Source organism: Pygoscelis adeliae, unplaced genomic scaffold (assembly GCF_000699105.1).
Source record: "Pygoscelis adeliae isolate BGI_AS28 unplaced genomic scaffold, ASM69910v1 Scaffold119, whole genome shotgun sequence".
NCBI classification, from domain to species: Eukaryota; Metazoa; Chordata; class Aves; order Sphenisciformes; family Spheniscidae; genus Pygoscelis; species Pygoscelis adeliae.
Window position 1 is genome coordinate 438747 of NW_008825560.1, and position 18171 is coordinate 456917.

At 38.1% G+C, this 18171-nt stretch overlaps 1 protein-coding gene across 1 annotated transcript in view; it reads left to right on the forward strand.

Annotated features, from left to right (window-relative positions):
• Positions 1 to 4029: 4029 nt before the first annotated feature.
• Positions 4030 to 18171, forward strand: part of TNS3 (tensin 3) — a 191723-nt gene continuing 177581 nt past the window's right edge. Inside the window, exons 1-2 of the mRNA XM_009332357.1 lie at positions 4030 to 4132; positions 17054 to 17091. The gene's annotated coding sequence lies outside the window, so the exon portion shown is untranslated. The remainder of the gene's footprint in view (positions 4133 to 17053; positions 17092 to 18171) is intronic.

An 18171-nucleotide genomic window follows, 5' to 3' on the forward strand; every position in this document is an offset into this window, starting at 1 on the left:
CTGACATAGGGAAAGCCTGTGGGGTTTTGCATGCAACTTTATATCTTAGCTGGAATATATGGCATGGATTGTTACAAGTTTTGGAGATGGATAAATAATGTACAAGCAGTTTTTGGCTTTTTTTTCCTCCACAAAGAGTAACATCTGGAATTAACTATTTCATTTTAAAAGTCTAATTATTTTTGTTGAGACTTGTATTTCTTAAGTATAATTTAGTCACTGCCTGCATGACTTTGGAGGGACCAAATTCTGTAGAAGTAATAAATAATCAGCTAAGTTTGATTATTCTTTTTTTAACTGAGCATGTATGTATGTGAATATAATTATACACTTTTCTTGAAGATTATTTAAACAGGCTTAATTTTACAATATTTGCTTGATTCTTAGATAAAAGATCTAAGCCCTGTGACTGTCTTTTTAAAGAATGAACATTATCACAATTGCAGTTTACATGTTGGAAACATGGAGTTGAAATAAACAAACGTTGCTTGGTTCTGTTCTTCGCTGAATAATTAACTGTTATGATGTAGTATGGTATTTGGGAATAACACTGTGAATGCCCCTTCCATAGGTGTAATGAACCAGTGTTCAGTCTCTGCCAAGGAGGAATTGCTGTTATCAGTATTGCCAAAAACCAAGTTGTGTATCTTGAGTACATTAGTGTGTATTGGCTTAATCTGAAATCTGGAGAGTGTTTTTTGTGTAAACTGCTTTTCTCAAAAGTCTTTGACAGACTTGCTGTGAATTTTTTACCTGATGATGATCAGCATGTTGCTACATAATGAAAATGCTCAGTGATGAGAAGTATTTGAAATTCACCATACTGAGGATGCCCATGTAAATCTTTACACAGTCTGCCGTGTTACATTGATGCAAGTCTGGGATAAACTTTCAACTTCATTAGATTTCTGTGTGCCATAGAGAGTAGAGCATGGCCAAAAATATTTCCTTGTGTGGTAAACAAAAGAGAGTTTCATAATGCTAGCAATTGAGACCAGACGTAATTATAGCCTCTTCCTTGGGCAAAAACTCAATCTGTAACCTGTGGTTCTGCACTGTTTTCTTCCAGTTTTCTCTCCTAACAATTACATACAGTTTAGATTCCTGTCTTGAGCCTCATGAAATTAGCATTGCTTGCTGCCTGCTGTGGTTGTTTTCCTTTCTTTTTTCTTTTTTTTTTCTTTCTTTTTCCTTGGCATCTTCCTTAGTGGAGAACCACAAAAGCTGTACCGAGTGACAACAAAGAAACCTTGCTCTAGGCTCCTCTAGGTTTCACAGTAGATCATGCAGAGTTCTTGTATAAATGGCTGAGTACTGAATCTCCTAAATGAATTGTTTAACTGAATTGCTTGGAGAGCCCATAGCGGAATGTACTTGAAATAAACAACAGGGAACAAAAAATGCACATTTTTTAAATTCAGATGCAAAGGCTGCATTGCAGAATATTTCCAAAATGCCACAGAGGAAAATTACTTTATTTAATGTTTACATTACAGACGAAATGGTGAGATTGACTAGTTGGTCAATTAATGTCAAGATCTACTTACACTAAACTCCAGTATCTAAACAGTGAGTTCTTGTGACAGTTGTCTTGCTTTGGAACAGTGCAAGTGTCAAAGCTTGCAAAGAAGTTGTTTGGGAGTTAGGAAACAAGGAGAAGCAGGCCTAGATACAGAATAAACTTTCTGTGAAGTTTATCCATTAATTTCTTCAAAACTGCAAGCTCTGCAAAACTGTCCTTTTCAGAGAGAGTCACAGACATGTCCTGTAAACTTTACCCAGAAGTAGAACTCTGAGGGGAATAAGACCGGATAAAATCTAAAATAAGAATTCTGTTTTTGTCTCAATATCTACAAAGCAGAGAAACTGGAGCAACCGGCAGAGATGATGGCATTGACGTTTTTTTTTTTGTTGTTGTTTCATTTTTTGTTGTTGGGTTTGTTTGGTTTTTTTTTTTACATAGAAGAGGCTGTGGAGATGAGGGGCTCGCAGCTCCGGGCACAATGCTTGGACCCATTATGGTGCAGAACCTTCTCACATCAGATTAGTGAAGTTACCTGGATGTAATGACACTTTTCCTTCCTCCTGGACCTCTGTCTCTTCAAAAACATCTCCTGTATTTTCAAATGCAAAAAACCCAATCATGACAGAGATTTTTCAAAACTAATAAATTTGGTCTGTCTGCCATCAAGTGTGTTCCTACATAACTCTGGAGTTCAGCTGTTCTTTTTCTTTATGGTTTACTTTTAATATGAATCGTAATTCTGACAACATCTTCCAATTTAACCTGAAGTAACATGATACAAATGTCAGCAGTGGGTGATACAGGGGAATTTGTGACTTCAGCTTCTACAGTGAGTGATCGAAGTGTTTAATGAAGCATTGTAATCACAATTCAAATTTCTTTCTCAAGTGTTTCATCCCCTGCTTCAGCCTTTCGAGGACGTGGGCTATTCTGCTATTTCTCCCACTAATTTCTGCTGATTAATACGCTTCACTGGTGGAAAGATTTTCCTGAGAGTCCAGCCTGAGTTTTATTCCTTCAGCCTAAGTAATTTCTACCGTGGTGTTTATGGAAGTATGTTAATTATCTTGGCTTTACACTGCGGGTAAGACCAACAATGTTTCCTGAAGCTATTAAGATCAGGCTGACTGTACATCTCCACTGGTGAGCATGGCCTCCGAGCACCCAGGCTTGCTCAGGGCGGTCAGACGCTGCCATTTGTATTCCTTGGGGCTCTTCTGGAGTTTCAGGTAGGCCCACATGAAAGCAGTACTCGGAACGTGACATCAATTTTTTTTTTATGGCTGTTCTTGTGTCTGATGAGCAGCTGTGTTGTAGATGTTTTTGAAGACAGTAAACATTTTGCCTAGAGCTACATGTTGAATTGTTCAAAGCCACAAAGAAATCCCATGTTACGTTATTGCCATAGACCTGTGCGTTGCACCATGCTGGGAAACTTTCTCATTAGACATAAGGGTGGAAGCCTGGCGCTGCAGTGGCCTGGTCTGGCCTCATGTGGCAGGACAGCTTTCTGCTTCTAGACACTTGTGCTGCTGAAACTCAGTGCAGGTGTTGAAGTGTTGAATGCAAGCCCATTTGCAGTACTAAATTTAAGGATCGTAAAGTGCAAATGTGAAATGAAAATGAGGAACATGAAGAATCATTTGGGGATTTTCATGGTCTGGTGAAATATATTTTTGTTTTTGAAGAGGTAACTGATATTTCCAGTTGCCAATCTATCTTCCAGAGGAGATACTGACTCTGTCACAGGCTTTTGGTAGCCCCCTCTGTTGTGTTACCTAAATGTTTCCTAAGTTACAGAAGCCATATAATATCCATCACGTATATGGTATTGACTTTTGCAGTTCTGTCCCCAATTAGAAATTTTGTTATTGCGTTATATTTTAAATATGATATTTCAGTTACTGTAACACACTGTGGAAATAATGTTACTTTAAACTAGTGTACTTTTCTTATGCGGGAAAGAAGCGAAAGTGATTTTAAAGTTAGCGGTCTGTGCCAAAGTCAGCTTGCATGGACGCTTTTCACTTATTAAATGAAAAGCCCAAGGTGCCTTCTGCACCAGATGAGTTAAACTGGCTACTGTGATAGAGCACTACTTATGTTATTTTTAATCAGTTTAAGCTGAACGAATGCACGCTTTTATGTAGCTAAGACCTTAGGTCAGAAGGATGTTGGTTCATAACATAGAGATTATTCTATATTTCCTTTTAAAAGGTAAGTCATAGAGTGAATTCTGAAGTTATCTAGAATGTCTTACAGTGTCTGTGTCCTGATATGCGAGAGGGTCCTCACACTCTGTTGCTTCCCACACTTGAGAGTGGAAAGCTCATGATATTGAATAAGAGTGAGGATGAGAGAGAGAGCACTTTGACATACTATTATTATACTACTGACACACTACTGTTACATTTAATTTAAAATTATCTATATTTCACTTAAAAGTATGACTCAAAAGCTGAGGGAGAGTCTGATGTTATTCCCCTTGCTTTCAGCCTCAAGAAACAGCTTCAAGGTCTCACACCTTCAAAACCAAGTCTTTTAAGAAGTCCAAAATTTGTGGAATCTGCAAACAAGTAATTGATAGCCAAGGCATTTCCTGCAGAGGTGAGTAACATATGATGTTCTGTTTACTTTCTTGCTGTGTAAAGGAAATTAATTCTATATTAATGTTAAAGCTTTTAGGAAGCCATGTTTCTGGAATTCCCCCTGGACTAAGTATAAACGTTACCTTGGTTTATTTCCTTCCTTTGTACAATAATGTTCCCTGCTTTTGTTGGGGAGTGGGGTGCTGTAGTAGGTAATTGGACTTGTATAATGATGTGCTTTTATTACTGTGCTATTCAGGCAGGTTCCAGAATAAGGCAATGCCTGTGGAGGCATTCTGAGGAGCACGTGAGTGATGTGTGCACAGTGGGTGACAGATGCCTCTGGAATTCAGTCTCCAAATGAAGAAGTGTGTGACCCTCACTCGCTGAGGCATGAAGGTTTTCTTTGCATTAATTTGCAAAAATTCACAAGAGCAGCCATCTATTTATTTACTTTAATTTTTCCAGTTGCATTATGCTCTGTCTAATCCTTAGTCCTTCAGTCTAATCACTCATAGAAACACTAAAGAGATCGTCCTCCTGGATGCACAGACTACAGAGACTCAGCTGCGTCTGGCATTGCTGCCTCCTCCTTACTGCTGTTTTCCCTCACTGTTCTCCCTTGCTGGGTAGAATTGAGCATACTTGCCTCTTCTCCATGGGATACCTGTGGTGGAATTAAATCTTGGGAAAGCTCAATAGGTCCTTTCTGCAGTTGTCCAGGGTTAGGGGTTTTGATCCCCTGTACTGGTTTAGCCTGGTTAATGTTCAACTCCTGTTATTCCATGTTAATAAAACAGTCTCTTTATTTGCCGCATGCGTGGTTTATCTCCTAGTAAGAGAATGTTATTTTCTCTTCATCTGTTGCTGTTTTCACTTAGAGGTGTTTGCACCACTTCCCAGTTCTAGATGGTTCTCTTCCTCCCACTCCCTCCCTCCCTCCCTCCCTCCCATATTCTTCAGACACCTTAGGATCCCTCTGAGGGTTTGAGGGAGGTGAGAGATTTGGATGTGGAAGGAATGTGGCCATTTCCTGAGCTAAGGTACAGGCTTTGCAGATGAACAGAGAGATGTAAAATACCTCACTAGTTCAGCATGACAGTTACCATCATAGGAGTGGTAGTTATGTATGTATGTATTTAACATAGCTCTTCTGTCTGTCCTTCTGGAGGTTGGTTCCAAAGTTCTTAGGATTTAGTTGTTTTCAACTTAGCAGAAGTAGCATTGTTGGAAGGAAGCCTGCTTAGTGAAGGAACTGCCTAAAGACTCTATTGATCAGGTTCAGTGTAAAATGCACTGTACCAGGAGAGGATCAGTACTTTGAAGGGAAAGGCCTTGAGAGTTGGAGTAGAAAAAAATATTTGCCAGTTTGCTCTGGATTTGAGTTCTCGCAGCCCAGAGCTGGAAGTCTCAAATTTGCAAAAGCTGTGTCAGTGTGCTTACCTACCAAAAGTGCTAAGAGCTTCACTATATGTCTGGTAAACAGGTCAGAGGTTAGGATGAGTCTGAGCAAGTTTTTTCCTTTTACCCCAATGTGTAATAGCTTTGGTTCAAATACAGAAACTAACAGTTACATGCCAAAGTAATTTAACAGCTCTTTGGCTGGTGTTTATACATGGTTTAAAATGTCAGGAAGAAAGCAAAACTCGCATATAGTCAAACCATCAAGGAAAAAAGCTTTCAGGAAAAACAAAAAATGAGGAACTAAAATTCTACAAGTGCTCCTACTGGGATTCCTCCAACAGACTCCCCAGACCAATACATTTATGGCTATGATACATCCATGTCCATATCTAAGTCTGTCTGGGATAATTTTCTCTAGGTTTCTGGGTGCAATTTTCAGAAGGAGCCCCTTGATAGTCCCTTTTGTTGATGTGAGCACCAGGCAGACCCACCATCCTTCTTCGGTGCTGGTACATTTTGATTGTTAGTTAGACCTGTGGGATGGGAGCAACAGGAGTTGCACAGAGTGAAGTGATGACTTCAAGTAGTTTCAATTTAATAAGAACCCATTTGTATTTTAACTTACAGCATGGGCTTTATAAAGCAGAGTTTTGGAACAGATAGAACTAAAAGTTGTCTGTTCCCTTGCCAGCACTGCAGTACTTGAAATGTACCCTAGTACTGTGAAACTATTAATATGAAGAAAAATAAACCAGCTGTTTCAGAGCCAAACCCTGGTGCTGCTGCTTCTGGTAAATTCTCCCTGATGTTGCTGAATGAAAGTGAGCAAGTTGGCATTGAGGGGAGAGAGAAGAAAAGTCTTTAGTTAAGAAGAAATAAAGTTCCTTTGTGTATTAATGAGAAAATCTTGCTTTTTAACAGTTTCTCCTCAGAAAATAATAGCTCTTTGTACAGACTGCAGGTTCCTTCCAGACTATAATATCTTATCAGTTAAAGGCAAGTTACGTGTCAAGAGAAATGAGGGGAGGGGAAAGGCTCCAGATTGGTCACTATGTAGTATTTCCTGTTTATCTAGCAATGAATCACCTACTTGTTGTAAGGAAGAAAAAAAAAAAAGCCCTAACTGGGTGTTGTGTTGGTTAGATAAGTTTTCGTTACTATGTGGCATTTTGGGGGTGTGTTGTTTAGCCCTGTCTTGCAAAATGTGTCCTTTGCTAGTAGCCAGGTCGAATGCAGTGCCTAAGCTTTCTATGAAAAATGAATGATTGACTGAAAGGTACGCTTGAATGATGTCCCTTTGTCCTTGTATACTTCAGTCCACCTCAGTAAAGCATACTCAGTTACAGTGAATTTATTTTTAACAAGCTCTACAGAAACAGTGGCAAAAAGGAAAGGCAGATTTGAAGAAGGGGAAGCTCCTGGCTGTCTCCCTGCCTGGTAAGCGTGTTCGTAGCTGGGCTGTGTCTTTAATGCAGCTTCTCGTTATGAAGAAAGAACAAACAGCTGTTGATTGATTTCTACAGTACCTGCACATTCTGCAGTAAAATGAGGACCACCTAACTCCCCATATCTCTTCAGCACTACCTCAAACTCGTATGCTTTTGAGCTCTAGTTTGATCTTCCGTGCAGTACAGTTCAATTTAATTTAGGGCTAAGCATATATACATCCTAATCATGCACATTTACATAGTTAGCCAGAGGGCTGCAGTGTTACAAAAGCCTTCTGATTTTATTTTTTTTTAAGCTACTTACCCTAGATATTGAATATTCAGTATTTTACTTTATTTGTAAACAAGCTGTCATAATGATGTAATTTCTATGTATTTTCCATGTGTATTTCTATTTTATTATATTTCTTTTATATTCTATATATGCAAAATATAAATTTCTTTTTTATTTCTATTTTACTTTATTTTCCTTTGCTTCTTAAAATTATCATTTATCTTCATTGTGTTGTGATCAAATGGCAAAGCATTTTTGTGGTTACAGTTCTGGCAGACAAACTAGAAAGCTAGAAATGCTAAAGGAATTTATCCTGCTTGGGCCAGTGGCATTACAGTTGACTCTAAACGGCGAAGCATGTAGTGTGTATTTGTGGGGTAGGGGTGTTTGTGTCACCCTGGTTTCCATGGAGGCATCCTTGTAAAATAAGATCCTGTATTACTAGGCACTTATATGGATGTATTATGAGATCTAGCCATCTATCGATCTTATAGTACATTATATGAGATATATATTAACTGTAACTTCAACATAACTATAACATAACCATCTTATGGTTAGTTATGGCAATAGGCATTGGTTAATTAACCATAAGATGGTTAATTATGGCGATAAGCATTATTACGTTAATATTATAATGCGGGAGGTCTTTGAGAAAATGAAAAGACTGTCATCAAATTAAAAGGGTTTTTCATCGCATCACTCTTGCTTTCTGAATGATGTTTGTATGTACACTTACATGTTTTCTTGAGTGCTGATCCAGCAAATTGTACTGCCTTCCGTGGGACTGTTTTAAGATAACTGCTTCAATTAATACTTTTAAGATTTGTAATGATGGATCTCTTGTATGTATGGCTCAGACTTGTCAAGAAACAGCAGAAGACAAACAAACCAGAAAACCTTACTATTTTCCTAAGCAATTAACTGCTAATTACCTCTAAATTTAGAAGGTATATGGACTTGTGGGAAAATGAGACCTTAGAAGTTCATTTTGCTAGTACTGTATTTTTTCAGTTACGACCAACACTCGATGATATGACAGACAGACAACTGCATGTAAACCAGGATATGCAGGCTGTAGGACCAAGGAGCGTCGTCTGTTGTTGTGCCTAGAGCAGATTAATAGCTTGTAGCTGCTGTGAACTCCAAGGAAGAGGGATTATGGAATGCCCAAGCAAGGTTGGGTTAGGTAGGGACCCCAGGCTCTTGCTATAAAACCTCATTTGACTGTCAGCCTTGTTTGTGAAAGGCATCAGGGAGGATGTCCAAGGGAGACTGCATGAATTGATCTAGTGGCAGCAGAGAAGTCTCTTTAGGAACTCCTCAGAAATGGGTGGATATTGACCTGGACATGAGTGACAGTGTACTGTTCTGAGGAGGAGGAGGAGGCTGGAAAGAGAAGCGTGGACTGCAAGCCCATCTGTGACACCAGAAGCCTGGGAAGGTCAGCCCCTCTTCTCTAGACAAAAAGTTCACACAGTAAATTGCAACTTCCACTGGATTAGTAAAATGTACTCTAATTAACACAGCTGTACAAGCTATGCATTCATATTTCGGCACAGAGCTTAAATAGTGAAACATGGAAGCTATGTGCGTAACAACAGCAAAGACATGAAAGGGAAGGATGAATAAAGACTTACTGGAGCATACAGAGATACAGAAGCCACTGTAATTAGTAGGCATTACACAAGTGGTACATAAGCATCCTGCCTGAACACAGTCCTCTCTGGAGCTGAGAGAAGCTGTAAAACTGACATCCTTTGATGGCATGTTGTTAACCCAGTGGGAACTAGAGGAGGGGGGAGGAATTTTGGCAGAAATCTCTAAAGTAAGTTCCTACTAATTTAAAAATAAAAAATACACAAGGCAAAAACCTCTAGTGGAATGTTTAATGTTCATAGCAGCCAAGCTGCATCACAGGTAATAGATTATGTTTCAGAAAGTTGTCTGTAGTGAAAACATGAGTTCCCTTTTTGTTTACCTCATGAGGACCAACTTAATCACACCAGAATTTGATCTGTGGTTATAAAATTTATTTAGAAGTTCAAATCACTAAGGTTTCTAAAAATCTGCAGCTTCTGTTCATTACAGCTAATAAATTAAAAAGACACACCCCCCCCAAAGTCAATATGATCCCATATGGCCCCCCATGCATTTTTTCCCAGGAAAACCAGTGACAGCTATGTGATCTGGTATACCTGCAATTTTATAAACTTAGCCCACTTGAAGAGAACCCAGAATTCCTAAGGGTAAATTGAAGTTAGAATTTGTCTGCTCTAACTCAAAAATCTGAAACGAAATGCTACCATCATTAGAGTATATAATTTGAGTGTGATGAACTTGATATGCCATGTGGGGAAAGGAACCTCGAAGTAAATCTTGATGCATTTGGCTTAAAATCTCACACTTCTAATTGGCTTCAAAACAAGGGGGGAAGGGGTTTCCCATGGAGTGGGAACTACCATGGGAGACAGAAATAACGTATAGGAAGGTAAAGTTTAAATAAAGAAGAGATGGGTGAAGAAATCTGTTTTAAGTAATGCTGAAGAGTTTGTTCTGGTACATGAAGAAAGCTTCAAGAAACTAAGCTGGGCTACAAACATAACTCCATTTAGGCACATTCAGGATCTGAATCCTGTAAATAGGTAAGATGGGGAGTTGTTAGCTGATTTAATGCAGAGTCCCTATCTATTGTCATTAATGAGATTTAAAAAATACCCTTGGAAAACGTGCCTACAACTGTATAAGTACTTGAAGGATCATGTTGATGACCTCCTTTGCATAGCCTACATTGTTTTCTCTTCTGGTGAAGGTCTTTGTCACTTATGTTTTCTGTAGGAGCTTAAGAAAAGCTGTGAATCAAAACTTCCAGGCCCATTAGGTCTTATCCACATCATAAATAAGTTTTTAATAATATCGGCATTCTTATTTTGAAGATCACCCCTTTTTAAGCCAATCTCTTATTTTTCTCTGATCCTTGCTCTTAGCATAATTTATGCAGAATATGTTTTCAGGATCCATTGCAGGCATGCAAGCTTTCAAGATCTTACAGTTCTTGCATTGTCTGCAGCTGTGAGAAAAACCTGGAGACAGTCCAGCCATTTTTTTTTTTGTTTGTTTCATGTGGGTTGCTGGCTACAGTAAACCCTAGTCTGGTTGAAATGATTTTGTGGATGAAATGTTGCGATATGGGGTTGTCTGTTCAGATGGAGGGAGGAGGTCTAAAAATAACCTTTGGTTCCAAACTGGATTAAGGTTTAATCATTTCCTACCTGCCTTGCAAATGCACCTTAAAAAGATGAGGAAAAAGTTGCTGTATGAGTACTTTATTTTTAAAAATGTGAAAACATTTTCACTATGCTAATGTTCTGCCTTTGTAACAGCATCTATGGGAAACTAAACAAAAACAAACAAACAAAAAAACCCACCCAGGAGTTTTCAGGATGCAGTTAAAATGATAAAGTTAGACTATAAATTCCACAGGAAAAAAACAAACCCAAACAAACCCCCAAAACCCCTTGGTGGTCAAGATTCTTTCTACAAGACAGGAAGAAGGTGGGAGTAAAGGGAAAGAACAGGCATACTATTGCAGCAGTAGTGCCAAAATATTTTTCTCTTAACAAAGATTTCCACTGCTGTTGTCAGCAACAGCAAGTGGAATATTTCATCTGCGGGAAAACTCATTCACAACACTCTTCACTGTATAGCCACCCCAAGTAAAAAATGCTGAAGCTTTGCACAAATTTCCCATAACTGTCTTTTAGTCTTCATCTTCAAAAACAATGTCTGCAGTCCCTGTCATGAAGTGCTGGGAGCAATATTCAGATGAAGAGACAATGGTTGGCTGAATATGAAAATTGAACAAAAGAAAATCTAGGAAAATGTTTGAGGCACAGGAAATGCACCAGCAGATGTTGTTGCTATAGTGTGGCTGTTAGACTTGTGACATCTTTGGCATGTGACTCTAACTTCTTAAAAATAGAAGTGTTTACTTTTGCAGCTAAAGCCCAGTATTTCCAGCTAGAGGAGGCTTCCCTCACCCCCCACCCAAACGTATCTCTGCCTCATGCAAAACTGCATGCCATCTTATTTTTAATGCTGCAGTTAATAATTTCCATGTCTTATTTTTCATACTGCTTTCATTTTGGATCTTTATCTTGAGTTGAATTGTTGCAGAGCTGGTAGAAACAGGTCAGCAGAAAAGCGTGTGCGTGTCAGTGTTTTGTCTAATAGTCTGATCACAATGTTACTAAACCCTTGTCAAAATATAAATGGACAGTAAGTTGCACAGTTCTCCATTTGGGACATTTTGGTCATGGGTGTCTTTCTGTACCAAGCTCTGCCTGGAGAAGACCCTGTCATGGTGGCCTTGCTATGCATTTGTTAAAACATCTTGATTTGGTTTCTGAAAAAAGGAAAACATCTTTTCTTCAGAGCCAATGACAGACCTGGGATTTTGTGCAAAACATTTCCTGCAGGAGGGAGATGTTGCTCAATAGTGGTATCACTAGCGTAGCTACTAAAATGGCTAGGCTTTACCACTCCTGTGACACTCGGACACCCATCTTTCCATGGTATTAAGAGAGAAGACTGGAATTGGGAACTATAAAAACTAAGTCTTGATTACACAAATCTTTTTATATGCTTGGTTTAGATTACATTTTGTTGTAGATCATCAAGGACTCTTCTATTACTGTTAAAAAATAGCTGTAATAGCATGTGTCCATTTGGGGGAAGCTGAGTTGGAGATACTGAGGGAAAGAAAGCAGCTAGGCCTGTGATTCGGTATCCTAATTTATTTTGTCATCAGGAAGTTAAAAATTAATATCAAGACCTGTATAGAATATGGTTTTGGGGCAAGTGATCTTTCTTAGGGATCAGTAAGGTATTAAACTGAGTTACATCTCTTAGATTCTCTATTTATATGTAAGTTTCTGCCCCAAGAGGATTTCTGAATTATCTTGTTTGTACCCTTGCCGTACATAGTTGTTTAAAAACAAACACGCAAAAACCCACCGTGGAGAATCACTTGATAAAAGCTGTGGTTAAGTGCGAGGTTGTCCTTATAAACTAGTCATGTTTTAATATTCACTGTACGTACAGTGTGACAATGTTTGTATGGAATATATATATGGAGAAAACTTAAGCACTTTGTCCTGGTAAACCATAAATCATTCTGTGGTTAGTTTACAGAAGTACTCTCTTACTTTGTAAATACATTGCTGCTGGTTTTCAGAGAGCATCTTATGCATAAATGTAAGAAGTAGAACTTCCATTTCATAAAAATTTTGGAGCTTAAGTCTGAAAAATATGATTCACTATGCTTATATCCTTCTGCCTATACCCTGGCAGCAGGACCGTTAACTTGCAGGAGTTAACACATCTTCATTTTGATGCAAAGAAATGTCTTTTTTAAAATTATTTTTTCCTCCCCCTTTTAAAAAAATGGTTTCTCAGAGCTATTGTTTAGGAACTGCTTTGAAGTGTAGTATATTGACTAAATATGGCTTGGCCTCCATTTCATTGCCAGCCAGCTTGGGACAGTTGTTCTTGGAACTGATGCCACAATCCTTAAACACAAATTTGGAAAGTCTGGTATTTGATGAGAGCTGATGTGTGGGATGCAGACATTCAGCTGTTCAGTTGAAGAACTGAAGTAGCCTTGCTAAGTGTGACATTGATTAAGTCCTCCGGACTGTTTCAGACACATTTTTAAATTTGAATACACTTGGGCTGTAGTCCTGAAAAGAGCTGAGTGCTATTTCGCTTGTAAGCTTTGCCTGAAGAATGCCAGCATTCGGTAGAAGCTGCTTGTTGAGATCTTTTAACTGTAAGTTGCATGTATTTTCCTTAACGATTGATGTGCTGTGAGTATGCTCAGTTGTTCATATATTTTTGCATTGCATGTTTGTTGCACTGAAAAGACATGGGTTGCACGAATGTTGCATTAATTGTGCAAAAACCACTTTTTTGGCCTTAGAAATTTTATGGAAGTGCATCTCTCTACTATTCAAGGCTTTCTATAAAAACAGCTGGCATATTGAAATATGATTCAGTCTCTCCGGCAATCTAATGATGGAGGTAATCCATCTTTTTGCAAGTACTGTAAATGCTTAGGCTGAGGACAAAACCAGCCGTGGGCTGAGGGGGTGCAACCATCCAGGTGGGATACTTCTGTGAGGTAATAGCATTAGCTGTGGCAAGACGAATTCTAAGTATCGAAATATCAAGCAAATTGATTTTTCTCTGTGGGTGAGTGCTTAATTTGCTAGTGTTGGTGAAGGGATTTCTCACTGTTCATGATGTTAGTGGCTATAGCGGAGAAAAAGCCATATGAATTGCATTGTAAAAGGATGTGCCTGGAAAGGTAATGGTGCTTCCCTCCACTAACTCTTCTATGCTCAGATACTTGGAGAGTTGTGGCTGCTGCAACATGGCCCTTATTCCATTCAGCCGTTCTTTATGTGCCTGCATGCTTCCTCATACCCAATTCATGGTATTTTCTTGATAACCTCCCTCTCTTTCAAATGCTGGTGATACACCCCCCCCCCCCCTTGTTTTTTTTTCTATTTTTTTCCCTTCCCTTCTAGAGAAGGGATGGAAGGTGTGGGAAATAGAGGAGACAAGAAAATAGAAGTACAAATTAGTTTAAAAGTACTCTGACTTAATTCTATCTGTGCTTTAAAAACAATCTCAAAGTTTATTCTCATGACTACCACACTAGCAATAAAATTGTTGGTAGGAATTATCATCTAGAAACTGATAATTTGCTGCAGGTTAGTGATCCAAGGTATACTTTCTTCCAATCAGTTGTTAATTCCTAAGTAATGTTCTATGCTAACAGCCTTTTTCTTTTTTGCCTTTTTTTTTTAGTTGGTTTTAGCAAGTCGTTGTATGTTTACTACAAACAAGACTTTTGTGGTTTTCGGAGTGTGTGTATATGTGTACATATGCATGTATATATTTGTGTACATATGTTTACACATGTATATATATTTGTAGAAGTTTATACACACACACACACACTTAATATAGATCTTGCTATATGTAAAAAGATTACCTTACCAGCAAATGAAAACTTGTGATGCTTGCTGTACCTCAGTGGACATACATAGATTACGCAAAATGCTTTGAACACTTGAGCATCTAGTAAGTGCCAAGAAGAGTCTATTAAAATGGGCTCAATCATTTTAAGTTTTGTTGTTCCGGGCAGAGATTTTGTCTACTAGTGAAATTCAGACCTGTCCAGAAAAGGGAATTGGTGGTTGGATCGGTTACGCTTGAAGATCCATTTCTGTTGGGATGTAGCTGGTGTGCATTTTAGGAGCAACGTATGCAATGAGCAGTTTGACGTTCACCCAAGAGGGAAGGGGGAGAATCCCCTTTCTGCTTCTGAGCACAAAGGAAGGCTTTGTTTGCTCCCAGCATCTGGACAGTCAGTGATCTCATTTCAGAGTGCTTATTTCTATCCAGTTTTATTATCATAATCATCTTTATTAGACAGTGAGGTAGAGAAGGTAATGACTTAACTCAGTCTAATCCATGAAAGTGCTGGATTTAGATATGAATAGGGTATTTCTGGATGCTGAGGAGGAGTGAAGCTGTCTTTATGAATGAATCAGATCTCTATCCTCAGAATGTTATAGATTTAAATACCTGAAAAAATACAGTTTGTTTCAGTCAGAGAGCTTTGCCTGATGTATATTTGGCTAATTACCTCCTGAGGCTTTAGTCTTTGTTTCCTTTGAACCTCATAAATATAGCAATGCTTTGTTCGTAAAGTGTTCTCCCTTCAATTATGTATGGAGCTTGTATGCCATATTTCTGTGTTGCTTATGAGTTTGAACGGGATGCTGCTGCAAGATTCAGTTTTGTTGCTATCCAGGCTAAACTCACATCTGACTGACTTCAGTGGTTTCTTTCCAGCAAAGACAGTACTGTTGTGTGTTACACAAGAGCAGCAAACTCTTACTTTTCATGTACTTGGAAACTGAAAAAACTCAATGGCTGCATTTACTGTTATCTGTGTCTTTTTAATAAAGATTTTGTGTATTGTTGGTGACATTTGTGATTTGGTTCCAGTAGCAAAATCATGGAAGTTGTCATGGAATGAAATCTATTTTTGTTTTATATTTCATCTTGCCCCCCAGAAATCTAGGCTTAAGCATCAGTAAAGATGATGAGAACCTTGTCTGTAATATCAGGGCTTCCTGACAGATTTACTCTTTTATTCTTTACTTTTTGTGATTGTGTCTCTCTCTCTTTTTTTTTTTTTTTGTTTGTTTGTTTCAACATTTTGCGGGAGATCTCAAAGTAGATTATAGAAGAAACAGTATGCATGCATATTTTTAGAGCATCTGTTAGCCTTTTGCAAAGTCAAAGCTAATCATGCTTATTTAAAATATGGATTCTACTAAATGTGCAATTTCAGCACATGAAATCACTTAATGAATTTAGGCATCCCTATGCTGTCACCCAAGAAAATGAAGTTTTTCCTCATGGATTAAAAGCCATCTTCCATTTGCTTTAAGGTTGACAGCATTTGTAAGTGGTATGTGGTTATTGATCATTATCAATGCTAATAGTTAAAGCAGCGTATTTGTGTGAACACTAATATATTTTTAGAATAAAGAATCTTGATCCTGTGAAGCACTATGAACAAAGAACTTGTTCCTAACTTACAGCTGGGAAAAATAAGTGAATATAGCCTCTACCAGATCGTATAAGAAAATGGGTCAGTAAGCCTTACTTTTTTTTTTCCCCTGAAAGCACGAGGGGTTTTCATTCGGCAGTCAATGCACTTGAATCTGAAATGGGCATGGTCATGTATTTGCTGACCTCACATCTTGGTAGTTTTATCTTTACTGTTAGGTCAGGCTGTAGAATATTTTTCTTTTGGTAGAAGCACTAAGAAATGAGCATGGCTTTCAGCTTCATGCTCTAAGATTAGGCGCCAGTTAATCTTCCAGCTAAACCTCTGTGGTATTCTGCGGCTTACTGATCTTAAGAGATTCAATAAGTAAATTTTTCCTGAATTTAAAATACAGTTTAGCTCACAGTAACCCAAAGGATAGACATTGCATGGAAATAAAGCAAATTTCAGAGTAAAGAAGGAAGTGCATATAAATAGAAAATCTATTAAAACCAGCCTGTGTCAGATTCTAGCTATTATGCTTGCTGTTGCATCATAGTTACATCGCTGCTCATCTGGCTACTTTTTAAGCTAAGTGCTATTTTCTGAATCTAAACTTGCTAGTATGATTCATCCTTTCTTGCTCTTAGGTCAGCAGGAAAATCAAGTGCTTACCTCTTGGAAGTAATGTTTGCAACACTGTGTAAACTGTATTTCACAATCAGAAATTAAAGTCTGAACAGTCATGGTTGCTTGTGAGTTTGAAGTCACCTTGCTTTTCTTAGTTCTTTGGAACTGCTGATATGACTAAGATTCACAGGTTACATTGGGAACAATTTGATCTCAATCTCTGTGCTGTTTAGATGGTAGCAGCTTCTGGTACATGTGAAGCTGTAAAGGTAGGTGTCAAGATAATCAGCCCATGAAGCTTAACCAGACATACGTTATCAGAAGCTGATGGAATGTACAAATCTGATAACATTGCTGTAATTAACTAATCTTTCAGGAATGGATAAAAACTAAATGCATTTCTTTCTAGAGTTTTTTGGTTTGAAGTATGTAAATACTTTTTATATTTACAGATTAGTTTGGCTAGATCTCTAGTAGAAAGCTGATCTAAAGAAATGGAGGGGAGAATTCACCCACTCTTTTACTCATATATTTTATTTACTTTTGTTTTAGTTTGCAAGTATGCCTGCCACAGGAAATGTGAAGAAAAGGTAAGCATATTTGTTTGCCTCCCTTCTTGCTGTTGATCCACGTGTATTTGAAGTTGAGACTACAAAAGCTGTATCAACTAACTAAGAATAAGATGATTATTAAATCAGATGCCTAGCTGTCAAAAAAGAATATTATTTTTTTTCTGGGGTATTGTTCTTGCCATTAATAAAAACCAGGTCCCTATGTAGTCAAAGCAGCTGCACCAGTGGTTTAGTTTCTCATTCCTCCCACAGGAGGACATGTTTCAAGTTGAAAACAGCAAGTTAAGTGGGTGAAATACAAACCACAGTTCTACCAGAAAAGAAAAAATGTATCTGAGTGAATAAGGTGTATATATGTGTACACACACCCCTATATGTATATGCACCTGTGTGTGTGTGAGCATGCGTGTGTGTGTATATATATATGCACACCTATATATACATAAAATTTTTACAGCAACAGAGATTTAAAGGCATTGGATTATGAAAAGTGTAAGCATATTATTAATTTATTTTCAGTGTCTACTAGTTTCATTACTAGATTATTGTTAGTTTTTAAAATCTCTGAGTCCCTTTCACACAAGGTGAGATCAGTACTTCCATGGTCTCAGAGTACTTAAAATTTCCCTATCCCTAGATTTGTGTAAATCAAAGACATTTACAGAGTGTTGCAGCCTAAATCTAGCAGTCTTGGAGGGCTTTACTTTATTTTACCAGAACCACCCGCATGGGATAATATTCTCTGCTTTTAACTAAAACTTCTGATTAGTACTTGCTATCTATGAAGACAGCATTTTTTGTAGTTAGAGCACTGAGCTTCTGGAGACCATGGATCTAATCCTACTACCTGTGTTGTTGACGTGATGTTTGGCCTTGTGCAAGGATTTGTTTGTTTCAGTGCTTCCAAGAAATATAACTAAATTCAAGAGAAGAACCTCTACTTAGTGAAGGACTTGGAGATTTGTCAGGCCATTTGAGGAAATTCTAGTAAATACAAGTGTCAGTTGGATAAGCATCTCCCATTTTGAGTGAAAGTGCTACTTGTGCATTTGAAAATCGCTGTGTTATGTGGTATGCTGAATAAATGCAGAATTTTGT